The sequence below is a fragment of the Dama dama genome, chromosome 11 (genome assembly GCF_033118175.1).
Source record: "Dama dama isolate Ldn47 chromosome 11, ASM3311817v1, whole genome shotgun sequence".
In the NCBI taxonomy this organism is placed as follows: Eukaryota; Metazoa; Chordata; class Mammalia; order Artiodactyla; family Cervidae; genus Dama; species Dama dama.
In genome coordinates this window covers 81,181,418-81,194,893 of record NC_083691.1, presented here as the reverse complement: position 1 = coordinate 81,194,893, position 13,476 = coordinate 81,181,418, and the positions used below count along the sequence as shown (strand labels likewise).

General features: G+C 41.8%; 1 pseudogene; it reads right to left on the bottom strand.

Annotated features, from left to right (window-relative positions):
• Nucleotides 1-989: 989 nt before the first annotated feature.
• Nucleotides 990-5,169, bottom strand: LOC133065328 (hsc70-interacting protein-like; annotated as a pseudogene).
• Between the last annotated feature and the right edge of the window lie 8,307 nt (nucleotides 5,170-13,476).

The following is a 13,476-nucleotide window of genomic DNA, read 5'->3' as shown; positions in this document are numbered from 1 at the left end:
AAAGACAGGACCTTAGGCTCAGGGAGTCTAAGGCACAGAAGAAACAGATTTGCCCTTTGGAGGGCCGCAAGCGTGCTTTGGTAGTGACATCTGGGGACAGAGTTGCCGACCAATGCAGACCGACAATGATTACAGATAACCTAAGGGAGCTCCCTGCTGTTTGGTTTGCATAGTATTCTGGGACTTCTCCAAAACCATAAGGTGGGGCGAGTGGGCAGAAATGACTGATGTGAATTATCAGTCCTATGGATGTGGGCTCACAGTTAGCTTTAGTTTGATTAAGAAAGAAAGAAAACAAATCAAAGATTTAAATTCCAGATTTCTATTGATTCCCAGGAGATCACTCTCCTGTGGCCTCCTTGACTTCTGGTTCTTGAGTTGAATCTACTGTATGTGATGCTGGTTCAGTTCAGTTCAGGTGCTCAGTCGTGCCTGACTCTTTGCGACCCCATGGACTGCAGCATGCCAGGCCTCCCTGTCTATGGCCAACTCCCAGAGTTTACTCAAACTCATGTCCATCGAGTCAGTGATGCCATCCAACCATCTCATCCTCTGTTGTCCCCTTTTCCTCCTGCCTTCAATCTTTCCCAGCATCAGGGTCTTTTCTAATGAGTCAGTTCTTCGCATCAGGTGGCCAAAGTATGGGAGTTTCAGCTTTAGCATCAGTCCTTACAATGAATATTCAGGACTGATTTCCTTTAGGATGGACTGGTTGGATCTCCTTGCAGTCCAAGGGACTCTCAAGAGTCTTCTCCAACACCACAGTTCAAAAGCATCAATTCTTCAGTGCTCAGCTTTCTTTATAGTCCAACTCTCATATCCATACATGACTACTGGAAAAACCATAGATTTGATTTTTTTTTTTAAGGTTTAAAAATTGCTTAAAATTTTTAATTTCTAGTAGAAAAACTTTATCTGAATGAATACCCTAACGGCAAACCACTGTAAAATGTTTTCAGCTGCATTTGGGTCAAAAGGGGTAGGGATTGTCTTCAAAGTACCCCAGCTTTCTTCATGAGAAGGTCAGAGGTACACTGGTTTGTATTATTACAACATCCATTAGGTGATCTAAGTTGCTTTTCCTCCAGCAGGGCTTTATGTCAGAAGGGCATTATGCTTGACCTCCAAATTTGGCTGACAATTTTCATAACCTTTGGGTTGCTCTGATATTTTGACATATTTGCCACGTTCTGGGCCACATCCTGGAAGGCCACCATAACTTCTGGATCCTGCATGGCTGCAAGGACCTCTGGATCACTAAGAATTTCATTGAGCCCAGGCATTCCCACCATTCCAGGCATTCCCCTTCCCATTCCAGGCATTCCTCCAGGAAAATTACCAGGCATTCCCCCAGGAAAGCCACCTGGAAAAGAGCCATACTGAGATCCTGATTGTCTTCTGGCTTCTTCCTCCCTCTGGGTTCTCTCATGTTGCTCCTGAGCCTTCTTAACCCTTTCTATTCTTTCTTTAATCTCATGCTCTTCACGTTTTCGCTCATACTTTCTCTGATGTTCAGCAATTTTCTGGGCCCTTGGTTGGACTTCCTTCAGTATTGCATTAGCATCTTCATCATAATCCAGCTTCCAGGCAAGGGCAAGATCATGGGCCGCTTCTTCCCAATGGCCCAGAAGTCTGTGTACTTTCCCTCACCACTTGTATGGCTGAGCTGAATCAGGATTTATTTCAATAGCTCTGTCACATTCTCAGATGGCAGCATTTGGCTTCTGTAATTTGATGAAGACACTGGCTCTCTTGACATACAGAATAGCCAAATGAGGATTTAGCTTGATGGCATCTGTGAACAAGTCAGTGGCTTTCTGTAGTTCACCATCATTTAGGGCGTCATTGGCAGCCACTTTTTTATCATTTGCCTGATCCATCATCTCCTCAGTTATCTCTACAGTTTCATCTTCCATTTCTTGAGGTGCATCAGTGTCTGGTTCAATCACACCTTCATTGTCAGTTTCTAGATCACTTTCCTCACTTGATGGTTCATCTGTCTTTATGTTTTCCTCCTACTATCTGTTTTTTCTTCCTAGATATTTTCTTCTGACTTAGTTTTATGAGCAGCAGGTGGTTTTTTACCCCCCATGCTCTACACCCACTCCCTTAGGAAGTGCATTTTCTTGGTGTGCAGAACTCTTGGGTCCTAGATGGACCTTTGTTGCTGGTTACATCAGCCCAAATATGCCCTTTTGCTCCTTTACCATTTTCCACACACACAAAAATGGACTTATTCTGAATATGTCCTTTGGTCAACTTTACTAAAGACTGGGGTCCAGGGGAGAGATCACATTACCCTTTAGCTTCATGCTATCTTTTCTTTTCCTGTGTCTCTCAAAGATATTGAGAGTAGAACAAGAAAAGATTTCTCTTACAGCAGGAATAGGCTCCACTGGCTCTTTAGGCTGGAGCTTACCCTGATTTCTTGTTAAGTGTACTCTCTTTTTTGATCATTCTTCTAAGGAGAAAAACAAATTTCCCTGCTTTTCATTTCGTTAAACCTGCTAATGACCTTGTGGAACTCCATCACGCTCTTGGAGCCTGGTTGTTGTTCAGTCACTAAGAGGCATCTTTTGTGACCCCCTGGACTGCAGCATTTTATAACCGTACATTCTATAAAATTCCTTTGAGGAAATAGTTCTTCTAGATACAGACAGTGCTCTTCCTAAAAGGTATTCTATGGAATAAAGTTACATATTGCATATAAAACAGCCTCTTCAAGAATTTCCAAGCTGAGTGGCCGAGAGCATTATGGTTGAGACACCAAATCCCATTTCATTCTTCTCCTCTTAGGAACTCTGGGTGATGTTCTCTAGCTCCCCTTGAAGTAAGGATGTGACTGTGAGATGACTCTGAGCCATGAGCAAAAATGACAGATGTCCCTTCCGGGTTGAATGATGTCCAGACTGGCGTGCAGCTCTCCAGCTCTCTCTCTCTGTCACGGCAGCTGCAGCAACACAGATGGCAGAGCTGCAAAATGGAAGCAACCGGGACCATGGAGTCGCCTCCCGGAGCAATTGCCCCGGAGAAGGCTTGACTGACTTAGACTTTCAGGTCTATTGTGGAAAGAAACTATTGTTATTTTAAGCCACTAAGATTTGGAGGTTGTTTTGTAACTATCACATATCCTAAATTAATGGTCAAGCAGTGATCTAGTTAATGTGACCAAATCTGGTATCAGACTTGCTAGGTTCCATTCCATGCCCTACCACATTCTAACTATTTGACCTTAAAGAAAATACTTAATCTTATTAAACTTCAGTTTCTTCATATTTACAATAACACCTTACTGTACAGGGTGACAACCAATATGAAGAACTTAGAATACTCTCTGGCACAAAAGAAATCTTCAAAAAGCAATCATTTTTTGATGACAAGTATGGTGCCTGAAGATGTTTAAAAGCCAAAACAAAATTATTAATATAAGCATATAAGCACTCCCAAGGAATTTCAATGCTGTGTTCTTTCTGTATAGTCAGAATCAATTATTCATTTAAAGTAATAGCATTGGGAAAGTTATTCCTTGAGTCAATATATGTTTATTTACTGAGGGAAGTAATCCAATGTACAAACCTAGCTTCTCAGCTTTGTTGCCATGAATTTGCAGGTAGCACTATTTTATAAATATTTTAATCATTTGCAGACATGATTATGTCTCTATTATCCCCATAATAGCCTCCTTTTTTCCTCCCTAAATCTGATTTGCTTTTCCTCCAACTCACCTTTCTCTAAACAGAGGCCTGTCTTGCCTCTTCCATGTGAGTGCACACAGCAGTGCATCCTTGATTCTCTCCATCTCCCTTTGCGCTTGTTGTCAGGGTGATGGGCAGGTGAGGAGAGAGGTTGGTGAGGGATGAAACAAAATGCTTCTGTAGTTTAATGTCTAGGTGACTGGCAGTTTGGTGGGGACCTTAGTAAAGTGAAGGAGACTCATTGTCTCTTAGAGTGGTGGGATTTCAGGCTGGTCAACATGGGGCAGTTTTGTAAGTTTGTGGAATCCCCAGGATGTTAAGGTGAAAACATCCTGTGGCCTTTGAGAAATGGCAGAAGGATTAGGGGCCAATTAAGAGAACAGAGAGGAGTTCTATCGTAAGAGGACATTGCTCTGAAAGCTAAGGATGGAACGTTCCATGGAGAGTGTCTGGTACAGAGACACTAAATAATTAATTATTAGAATGAGTAGATGGAATGGCATGCAGCTGTGCTAAATGGCACAGGCTATTTAAGGAGAATGCAATTGAATCAGTCTCACTCCTGGCTCTATGTTACACCCTTTTGTATTCATTTTTCATTTTACTTCTTGTTTTGATTGACGTCTTTCCAGTATTTGGTTCTAATTTATTTTACCTTTCTGCCTTAATTCATTTTGAAGCAAAGGAAGATACTTAGAAATAAAAGCATTTTTTTTCCTTAAGCAATCTAAATTAGCATAATTTGAAACAAATCAAGAAAATATTTATGATTCAACGTCACCAGGAGATTTCTACCCAAAAGAACATTACTATAAAAGTGAATAAGCATGCCATCTTAAGGACTGAACCCCAGATGCATCTGGAGAGTGGTCATCATTATAAAAGAGATTACATTAAAAAAAATATCTCCACATAATTTCTACTCCAGTGAGGGATATGATATAGTTACATAAGGGTCTGTATTTAAACCCATGTTGAGATGAGTGTGGCTAACAAGTGATAGTATTGGTGACTGTTATAAATACATAGTTACATAAATATATACATACATACATAAATACATAGTTGTAAATCTCCATACAGAGCATTTTTAGGGGAATTAAGACATAGTTGCTTATCAAGACCTTGGCAATTTCCCTTCCTATTGAGACATATTGAAGAGGTTAGGATTTTGGTTTTGGCAGCTGCCAGTCTGTAATCTTCCCTAACTCTTCACTCAACAAGCTGACTCTCCTGCCTTTCCTTTGATTTAACATCAAGGACCTACCTTGCCACCAGCCAAGGCTGTGGGCTCAGCCGTTTCCACCTGCTGGGGCCAACAAGTGGCAACTCTGGTGGGGATGCAGGGATGTGGCCAAAGGGTGGAGTCCATGCAGGTCCACTGCTGAACACCACTACCATCTACCTCCAGCTTGGGGCACCAGGCATTTTGCTGCCAGAGGCCAATTTCTCTCTCTGAAGGTTTTCTGCTCATTTGGCAGCAAGATCCAGAAGCAAAGTGAGCTGATAGTGGGCACAGGATTGGGGAGGAGGGAATGGGACATTTTGGTGAGTCTTAGCTGCACCCCCAGGACCTCTAAGCATGAGGCTATTCTCATTGACATGGCTATTCCCTTCTGACATAAAAAGCAGCAGGATGGACTGGAGGGCTCAGACAAAGCAGTGCATTTTCCTTTGACAGCAGACACTGCCTCTCTGTTCCATTTTATGTTTCTAGACATATCTATTGTTGATAGATAACCTCTCAAATAGATTAATGTTTCTAATTCAACGTATAAGTCAATTCTAATGCAACATGGATATAGATGAGCAGGTTCAGGAGAGAGGATAAAATTAAGTCTTTTGCCAGGCCTGGAGATATGTATACTTATATTTCACCCCCCCACACACACCCATTTTGAAGTGTGGGGGTAAAAATAGATAACATACTGGAAAAACTCAAAATGAAAGAAACTTGCTTGAATTACTGCTCATGCTAAACTGTTCCAATGTCATAAACTTAGATTCCTTAGGCCTTGCTTTTTAGGATCTTCCTGTGTTTTAGAGTTCTTTTATAGCAGACACTTGATGTACCACTCATATAACTTCATTCACATTTGACACTAGACAAGAATTTCCTTTTTAAAACCAAAAATACAAGCGAATGTTACATTATTAAGCGATGTGAGCTCTAAGTTCCCAGAATTGTGTAGGAATGGGGCTTTGAATGGGATAACTGAGCAGCCCCTATTACTATTTAATATATGAAAATTCCTTAGCATTGGCAGTCATTCACATGGTCATTTCACCTTTTTGCACTTAGTAAAGAGCTGTTTAGTTTTTCACATAGTACTTTTGGAACTAATAAACCAATGCCATTACTTTGATGGATATGACATTTCACTTTTAATCTATGTGGTTGGTTGTGGTGGCTTAATTGAAAACCTATAATCGTCATGTTATTTAACTTGGCAAATGGCTCTTTTTTTTTTTTCTTTAATCACTTCCAGGAAGTGTGTCTTCTCTAGAATATTTCAACTGAATCTGTTTCCTGACTTCTTCTCTGTGGACCTTTTGTTGGCTGATATCATACCTGTCACTTTAAGTTACATTTTCCCAAGCTTTAAGAGTACTTTTCTTTAAATAAAAGGTATTAATTAAGTTTAACATTTTATGAGTAAACACAGCCCTACTTACTAGTGTGAAAGAAGAGAAGACAGATCGATTGGACTTCACTGTGTAGGGCCTAGTAAGGCCTTAATACCAGTTCCTTTAGGTGTCTCTTTCAGATTTTTTTTTCTTTCCATTGCACTTTTAAAGTATTCTGTACCACTGTTAATTCCTCGGAATTCTGATACTAAACAGTTGATTATGTATGAGTATCTGAGCTTTCCAATAGTTAGTAGTGTGGCTTCCCAGTTGGCTCTAGTGGCATAGAACCCACCTGCCAAAGAAGATGCGAGACTCAGGTTCGATCCCTGGGTTGGGAAGATACCTGGAGGAGGGCATGGCAACCCACTCCAATATTTTGGGCTTCCCTGGTGGCTCAGGAGGTGAAGAATCTGCTTGCAATTCTGGAGACCTGGGTTCAATCTCTGCATTGGGAAGATGCCCTGGAGAAGGGGGCAACCCACTCCAGTATTCTTGCCTGGAGAATTTCATGGACAGAGGAGCCTGGCAAGATACAGTCCTTAGGGTCTCAGAGTCAGACATGACTGAGCGACTAACACAGTATTATAGAAATAATATATCTTGCGTTGGAATATAATTTTGTGATTCAGTCTAGAGATTTCTGTGTTTGGAGTTCTAGGAATTCTTAGTATTTCCTCATAAATAATGATGTCACCAACACAGAAGAATGCTAGGAGGCAGCCTGGTTTTCCTATCTTATCATTCCTCCTCAATACAGCCATTTGTTCCCATCTGTGCTTGAAGTCGATTGTACTCTTGACAGAAATAGTGTGAAGAACAAGTTCTAAGTGATCTGTACTGTTTGCATTTCCTTCTGTACCCATCCACATCCCAACTCAACTTTTTACTGTCATAAGTGCGTGTGGCGTGCATGCTCAATCATTTCAGTTGTGTCCAACTCTTTGCAACCCCATAGACCATAGCCCGCCAGGCTCCTCTGTCCATGGAGATTCTCCAGGCAAGAATACTGGAGTGGGTTGCCAAGATCCCCCCTGGAGGAGGATCTTCCCAACCCAGGAAACAAACCCACGTCTCTTATGTCTCTTGTGTTAGCAGGCAGGTTCTTTACCACTGAGCCACTGGGAAAGCCCAAATGGCATAAGGGGAATTGTTAAATATTGTCTCTTGACTATCTTGACTTATAGAATCAAAACTCTATAAAAATACAATAGTCAGGTTCCTGACTGCAAGCAAACTCTCTTAACAAGAAGGACACTGGCCAGCAGGATACTGGGAGGGAGTCCCTGCAGTGAAAGGAGACTCAAGATCCAAGACTGGCAATCGGACAGGAAGGCAGTCCTCCTTTCCTCCAATCCAAGGCAGTTCTGGAGGCAGAGCAGCCAGATTCAGCCAGGGGTACACTGTAAAGCCACTTGGGTCCAAATGCCACTTTTCTTCTATAACTTCTAATCAATTTGACCTTTCAGTTTCCTCCAGCATAGGTTTCAGTTCCTCAGAATTCTGAGTCCCAGGAGCAAGCATCTGATGGACTGGTCAAGATTCTATGAACTTGCAAAGGAGGAGCCTGCTGGGGAAGGCAGTGTTAGAAATCACCCTTCCACAAGGCTCCACGGAATGGGGTGATTCTCCCCAAGGAAAGATGGAACACTGATTGGAAGGGATAGAAATAGGATGCTAGGCAGCCACAAGTAAGTAAACAACTATCTTTAAATGACTGCTGAATCAGCTAAGAATAATGACAGAATTATCTTCAGGAGCAAAAGTCTAGCAAATAGTACTTGAAGGAAAAAATCTGAACAGTGCACTCAGAACCTTGCAGCCAGCCAGCCAGCAGAGATATCCCACCTTCAGCACTGACCCAAACCCGGGGCTGAGCCTGAACTGCAATCAGAGAAAGCAGAGAGGAATCTTACTTGCCCTACATGCAAGATATCAAGGTTTCTGCTTATGCCTTTGGATCAACTACCTGCTGTTTCTTTTTTGAAAGTATGAAAGTGCCCAACTCTTTGCAACCCCGTGAACATTTCCTCCTCTGTCCATGGAGTTCTCCAGGCAGTAATACTGGAGTGGGTTGCCATTTCCTCCTCCAGGGGATCTTCCCAACCCGGAGACCTGAACCCTGGACTCCTGCACTGCAGGCAGATTTTTTATTCTCTGAGCTACAGGAAAGCCCCCACTGGGGCTTTATTGAACCAGGAGGCAAAGGAATCCCTTCCTCCATCTCAAAGCCCCCAGTCCTCCGCAGTGAGTCCCAGGTGAATTCTGTGAGGTCTGGTTCCCCCTCTGCCAGCCATCTTGCTTCATGTCACTGCTTATCTTGGGCATCCTCCAGAAGACAGTCCCTACTGGACTTCTGTACTTTCCATGTGTCACAAGGAGCAGGTCAGAATTCTTAGAAGTGTTGGAAATATGGGGCTAGTTAACTTGATTTCCTTATAGGAAATATAAACTCACCCCAGTTTAGCTAGGGTGCCCAGATAACAATGTCTTTACTGAAGATATTAAAAACACACATACTTTTAAATTTCTACCAGTCTCATTTGTGTGTCTACATATTATATCCATCTACCTTAGAATCAGCCTGTTGGCAACTTGTGTCTCATTTGGCTAGAAAAACTGAACAATAGGTGGCATTGTCCCAGGTACTGAATATGAATGATTCATTACTTAAAATTCAAATAATGTAGTATGCTCTCCAAGAAATTGTCTAGTTTCGAAAGTCACAAAGGAAAATCGAAGAAGGAGGAAGAGAAGTGGAGGGGGAGGAAAAATCGTGGACAAAATTGGAAACTTTCCTGAGATGAAAGGAGGAGAATAAAAGATGTGCTTATCTTGAGCAAGTCTCTTTAAAGATGATGCAGAAAATCAGAGAAGGGCCCTTGATCTCACTGTACGAGGCATGATGATTCCATGGAGTCAGATGGTTCTCTGGCCCCCTACATCACCATGGGGCAGGGAGACCTTTGCAAGGTCTTGGAACCCTGGTGCTGAGTGCTAGCTCCTCCAGGAACACACTTGGTCATTGCTTTCTCCATAGTCACAGGTGGGTGGAAGATTCCCAGCTAACTCCATGACCTTTCTCTCCGCCTTCCAAACTCCCCAAACCTCCTGTAAGTTTGGAGGGAATCCTCTGTCTCCTGTTTCCCTTCCATTTCTCTTTAAATTTCCAGGTCACCTAGCAAAATCTGGACAGTGGTTGTAGGTTTTTGGAAATGAGTCTGGGAAGGCTTGGGTGGCATAGCTAACACTACCTCCCGCCCTTCCTTCTCTTTCAAGGCAGAAGCACTGAACCTGCAAGTGGGGGATCAGGCAACCTAAAATCTGTGGTCCCTTAGGATGACCATGCCATCACCCCTGAATCCTGGGAACTACAGAACCATCAAAAGACAAACTGACAGTGTTTTAAGTCACCAAGTTTGTAGTAGTTTGTTATAATAGCAACAATAAATCACTATTGATTTCATCCTGAGTTTGGAGCCAGCTGAGAAATGAGGCACAGGAAGCAGAGGATGGAGATTTAAAATGTTAGCTATGCCACGGTGGAAGGTGACTTGATAAAATGGCCTTTGTGTGCATCCTGAGCTTCCTAATGCTTCACCCCTGGATAAGTCAGCCTTACGTATTCAGCCCCTAGCAGACCTCTGCTAACTCGTTCTCCCAGGAGCACTGCCCTTGGCAGAGAACAGATATTGTGCACATCCTGAGGACAGGAAGAAGCAAGGGGAGGAGACTTGGAAGCCATTAAGCCAAGCACATGCTGAGTTCACCAATGAGCCACGTCACTGTCCCTTGGCAGGGAGACAGTAAAGGAGCCGGAGGGCAGGAGATCTAACAGGAGTCCCCCAGTTGGATGGTAAGGTCAGGTGGACAGAGGTCCCTCCGCTGGTGTCTGCTGCCTGCTCACTCGGCGAAGAAAAGGAGACACTTAATATCTCAGAAATTGTCCTTCCGTGTGCTTAATGCAAGTAATACTATCCATGTTTTGAACTGAAAAATACAGATACTTTTTAATTCCAAACTCCTAATTTATAAACATATATGTACTATGATATATAAAATAGTAAACAAGGACCTACTCTATAGCACAGGGAACTATGCTCAATATGTTGTAGTAACCTGAACGGAAAAGGATCTGAAAAAAATGTGTGTCTGTATAACTGAATCACTTTGCTGTACCCTTGATACTAATACAACATTGTAAAATAACTATACTTCAATTTTAAAAAGCCAAAAAAAAGTCCAGATACTTTGTATCACTATGAAATGAGATTCCCCCTAATCTCTTTAAGTAAACTGTAAACAGATACTTAAAGACAGGATTTCAAGGACATCACATCATTACTCTTCCTCTATCCCGCTTGTCTCTCTTTGTTCCTGTGTTTGTTTCCCTTTTCTGTAGCATTTTCCGGGCTTCCTGCCCCCCTGCCCCCCACCCAGTGTCACTCTCCACTCTAGTTTCTCTCCTTGTTCCCTTCCATCTGGCACTCAGAATTCCTGTTAACTGATGAACAAACTTCCCTATAACTTTGTGCTGTTTATTTGCTTTTCCCTGTACCTCCTGGTTGTAGCAGAAATCTGGGTCCCACCTGAGGATTCTCTTTCCCCAGGGGCTCGTTCTTCTATGTCCTGCCACTGATCCCTGGTGTGAGTTTCATTCCCTAAGTCTATGAGACGATGATCTTGCTTCTTGGAGACTCGTGAGTTTTGGTTCATCACCCTCTCATGTTTCCTTCTTGCTGCTATCTGCTGACCACCCAGTGAGTCCTCCTCATGGAATGTTCAATCCCAAGGGTGCTTTGCCTCTGCTTTCAAAGTCCAGCCACCGTCCAGGGGGATTTTCGTGCTCTATAAACAATCCATCCCATATCTTGGGCTCTCAGTTTCTTTCTCTCTGAGGACCTCTTCCTTCATTCAGTTTTATCCTCGGCTGGCGACAGTCTGGAGCCTGTCATCAGTCAAAACTGTTCCAAAACCATAATTTATCCTCATTGCTTGGAGCTCTCTGACTAAATTGTCCTCATGACTCCCTCTTAGAACACACACTGGGACTTCAAGTTCATTGATTCCTCTGCCTCCTGCTTTTCTCTCACTTTTATCTAGCCTATATGCAGTATTCTATCATTTCAAACTTCTCTCTTCTAATAACCCAACAACTTCTCACTGCAATTACACCCACCTGAGGAAACCCTAAATCTTGAATGAATCCAACCACCCTCTTTCTCACATGCCTGTGTCTGATTTATTGGGTATTTCTTGACACTGTCTTCACTTCGTGGTCATCATTTCTATCCGAGTACATGATGCGACCCAGCAATCTTGCAGTTTACTTTCCCATTTCAAACTGTCCCACTGTCCTCAAAATTCCAAACCAGGGTATCCTCCTTCAGTTAAGGTGATAGATCTGGCTCCTCTTTTACAAAGAAATTAGACATAATCAGACAAGAACTCACTCAACTTAGTGCTACCAAGTTCACAAATCCAGCTATTTCAATCATCTTTTCCTGCTTATCCACTTTTGTAATTTAAGCTCCTATTATAAAAGTCTGATTCCTACACTCTGTTTTAAGTTCTACAGTTTCTTCATTTTTCCAGGAACTTACCTTTTTGTTAAATCCTTCCTAATTCCAGGAGCTTTAATTTCTCCATATCTACTGACTCATTCCAATCAGCTTTTAAACATTCTCAGGTTTCTCTCAATTTGAAAAAACAAAAGTAAGTAGTAGAGATGAGAGTGAAAAACTAGGACAACTTACCAAATCTTTTGGGGTGTGATGAGCTTTGGAAGGGTGTCTGAGCACACACATCCCTGGGCATCCTTCATGTTGCAGTTTTCACTGGGTATTCCTTTCTGGGAAGAGAGTCCCCAGTCTTTTCCACCTGGATCAAATCACATCTTATTTTCCTGCTTTCCCTCTTGTCCCTTTCCAGATACTTCACAAAGGAGCTGTTCTTCCTATTTCTATTTTCCAGTCTCACAATCACTCCTCTACCCATTATCATATGGTTTCACCTTCTCCACTACTTTATAACTGCTTTCGTCAAGGTTGCCAATGACTTTCATATTGTTAAATACAATGGACAATTTTCAGTTCTTATTTGACCTCACAGAAACAATTGTCACAGTGACCACCATTCTTCCTTTTCAAAACTCTACTTTTCATGGTTTCTCTGGTTATTCCTTTTCAAATTCTTTTATTAACTCTTTTTCTAAGTAACCTGTAAATGTTGGAATTTCACAGTGCTTTGTTTTTCACTTGATACACTCTTCCCAGCTCATCTCATCTACTTCCATGATTTCATTGACTACCTAGATCCATCTCTGATCCTAGCCAAGCCCCACCTATTTGTAAAAAGCTTATTTGATTTCTCCACTTGGATGTTTCAATATACCTTAAAATCTTTTGGAAAGATGTTCAAGACTGAATTTATTGATACACTTCATGAACTTGCTTGCCCCTCAAGTTTATTTTTTATATTGTATGTTTATTAGTAGCTCAAGACAAAGACTTGGCTCTCCATTAGTCATCTTTCTCACTGTTCACTTCTAGTACTGCATTATCACTAAATCAAGTGAAAGGTCTCAAAAACCTCTCAGATCTTCTTATGGTCAGCATCCTAGTCCATGTACCCTTACTTCCCAATTGGACTATCGTGTTAATCTCCTTTTTGATGTTCCTACTATTTATCTTTTTTTTTGTTTTTCATTTGCTGCCATATCTGTAGTGCCTAGGCAAATATTGTCATCAGTAGTTTGTACAATATATATTTAGTGAATGAAGTTATTCATTCTTGTCTTTCTCAAATCCAGCCTCTAGTCTATGTACAGAATATTCTTTGAAAACTATAAGTCTAACTATATTACTCCTCCTGTTGTTATAGCTTAAATGCCTTCAAAAGCATATGCTTGCTCCTAAAATTAAATCCAAACCTTATTTACGCAACCTTTTGGCTCTGCTCACCTCTCCAACCCCATGCAACCTGCTTCCATGTGGTCTCTTGACTGCCTACAGGGCATCTTTTATTTTCTCTCTCTCCAGAAGCGTAAACATGTTCTTTCCTACAATGCTCTTCTACTTTAATTCTTGTTCATTCTTCATGTTCAGTACTAATTGTCCCTTCTTCACACCAGCCTAATCTGAACTCCAGATAA